Genomic DNA, 3,235 nt, shown 5'->3' with positions numbered 1-3,235 from the left:
AACGCAAGAAGAAGAGGAAGGAAAGTTATTCCATCTACATCTACAAAGTAATGAAACAAGTCCACCCCGACACTGGTATCTCCAGCAAAGCTATGTCTATCATGAACAGCTTTGTCAACGATCTGTTCGAAAGAATAGCTTCTGAGTCTAGCCGTTTGGCTCACTACAACAAACGTTCGACCATCAGTAGCCGTGAGGTTCAGACCGCTGTCCGTTTGCTTCTCCCCGGTGAGTTGGCCAAGCATGCCGTGTCCGAAGGTACCAAGGCTGTTACCAAATATACTAGCAGCAAGTAAATCTTGTCTACCGAATTTACGGTCCTTTTCAGGGCCATCCATATTCTCAAGATTGTACTTTTAATTTACTATACTGATTTGTGATTCTTTCATATAGCTTAGGCCAATTAAACTTCCTCATGGCGTATATATATGTACAGTCGTTCCCAACCACATGGTTCTGGGTTCAGTCTCACTACGTGGTACCTTGGGCGAAATGTCTTCTATAGCCTCGGGTAGACGGAAACTGAAAGATGCCCGTCGTAGATACATGTTTGTCCCCTGCTTGACCGCAGTCAAATGACTGAAACATGTAAAAGAATTTATAGAAGAAAAGTAACGAGATAAACACTCTATCGTAGCAGTACTTTTCCTAAATTAAACGGTGTTTTTGTTTTTCTCTCACCCTGATAAATATTGCAGCTGATTGTAACTAAGTATCTTGGTGTCTTTCGAGTGACGTCTAGGAAATGAAAAACCGGCAGATAAAATTCAATTTGATAGGAATTGGGTCATTAGTTCTCAACTCGCATGCAAACATCTGAATGGATAAAAAGCCATGATTCGTTCAAGTTCACCATCAACGCAAGCACCAGGTTTGAAGTGAAAAAAATTAACACGTGCGATAGGGTTTAACTGTTGTTTTTAGCAGCTCCCTTGACCATGAACGCATATTTTAATTTTGAGAGATTTTTTAGTAGTAATTTCATGTATAACAGATGACTGAAAATCAGGGGTGGGGGAAAGCAAATAAATTCGGCGGACGTCAATGATAGGTGGCCCACAAATTGTCCTCCGTTTTGGCGGATTTTTCAGATTTACTTTTTTTTTTTTTTTTTTTACGATGCCATTGTCTAGAGCACAGTATCTCAACCTTTTTCTTTCCTTGAGATACCTTTGTCAATCCTTTCAGAAATCCACAACACCCCTATTAGAAATCTAATCTGACTAGTTTTTTGTCCCTGGAATTGATAATAAATTTTCGGGGTAATGTAGAATCGCACCTTACTTTATTCGGATTCCTAGGTTTTACATGGAGATTACGAGATTACGAATATGCAAAGAAAAAAAAATTAATTTTATCCATCACTCATTTTCAGTGTATTTATTGTATATTGAAGTGTGGAAATTTCATTAAAGTAGGTATGTAAAGTGCACTTTCTGGATTCCTAAGTTTTAGCTGTCGGAGATTACGAATATGCTAATATATATATTTTTTTATTTAAACCCTCCGAACTTAAATTTTTAATTTTGTTTACTTTGAAGAGATTGTAGCGAATTGACGAACATATTTAAATCGAAATTAAATATAGACAAGAACATTAAAGTGAAAAGAATTTGTGTTTGCCTATGTTTATTCGGATTCCTAGGTTTTACATGTCGGAGTATTACGAATATAGAAAAAAAGTTTTCTGAATTTAAACTCTTGCCCCACTCCAATTTTAAATGTATTGAATATTGAAGTGTGGAAACTTTTGCGAGTGCTCTACACGCAAGAATTCACAAGATTATGAACAAAAATTGGTTATGTAAGAGCAATTTAGCTGCTATTTTTAGCACATCTCACGACCACCTGATTCACTGACGAGGTTTTTCAATATTTTTATCTCCGGAAACACATTTACCTGGAATTTTTTCGGTTCACTCCGCCTTTCCAGCGAACCTCTCACACAAAGACATTTCTGATTTTTTTTGTGCGGGTTCCTGTTTTCGACAACAGATTCCAAATATGTAAGAAACCACTTTTTGAATTCAATAAGCATAAAATGTGCATCAAGAGATGGATAGAATCCGAAAAAAATGCATTTTTCAAGGAGAGGTGCGAAACTACATTGCGAAAAGACGGATAAATTAGCTGTTATTTTTAACACATCTCATACCTTCCTCGTATCTTTGATCTGACTACCAATGTTCTCTCCCTAAATACATTTAATGGAATGATGATACAACCAAAAGTGGAATTCCCTAAATACATTTAATAGGAATGATAATGCAGATTTTATTTTTAATCCATCATTTGGCAACCGATAGTGTATTTACGTCCACGTAATCTGGCGCGGAAGGAGACCGATAGAATAAGTACTAGGCTTCAGAAGATTGAAATCCTTCGAAGCAAGGGACTTAAGGAAGTAAAATAAGATGTGCGTGCTTGTTCCTCTGTTAACTTCGATTCAGTTTTCTGCTTGAAAATTTGCGGATTTTGCTAACACACATGAAGCAGGTAAGAACAAATATGCAAGGCTTTTTTTCTTCAAGTTTAAAATGAGACATTGCTAGCATAATTTCGTTATGTCTATGCATCGCACACACAACCCATTAGCTTTCTTCTCCCATTTCGAGTTATCAAAGAACGCCAATTAAAAAAAATTCCAAAGCGGATGCGGTCCGTGAACTTACCTTTACCTTCGCCGACAATTAAATGAATTCCGTGTAGAACAATTTTGCAAAAATGTTCCCAAATATCTATCAAAACATAGAATAACTTTATGGCTGTACTATCCCAGACCTCCGTACACGCGGTAGACGCAGTGAGGGGGATGAACGGTAAAATTAGGGAAACAAATGCCCAGAATCACTATTCCAGGTGAAAATCATATAATATACGAAGTGAAATCGATACTAATTACCTTTTGAAATTAATCGAAGAATCGCAAATCAGTATAGTAAATTAAAAGTGCAATCTTGAGAATATGGATGGCCCTGAAAAGGACCGTAAATTCGGTAGACAAGATTTACTTGCTGCTGGTATATTTGGTAACAGCCTTGGTACCTTCGGACACGGCATGCTTGGCCAACTCACCGGGGAGAAGCAAACGGACAGCGGTCTGAACCTCACGGCTACTGATGGTCGAACGTTTGTTGTAGTGAGCCAAACGGCTAGACTCAGAAGCTATTCTTTCGAACAAATCGTTGACAAAGCTGTTCATGATAGACATAGCTTTGCTGGAGATACCAGTGTC

This window comes from Octopus bimaculoides, chromosome 10 (genome assembly GCF_001194135.2).
Source record: "Octopus bimaculoides isolate UCB-OBI-ISO-001 chromosome 10, ASM119413v2, whole genome shotgun sequence".
Taxonomy (NCBI): Eukaryota; Metazoa; Mollusca; class Cephalopoda; order Octopoda; family Octopodidae; genus Octopus; species Octopus bimaculoides.
Note: the sequence above shows the minus strand (reverse complement) of the source record.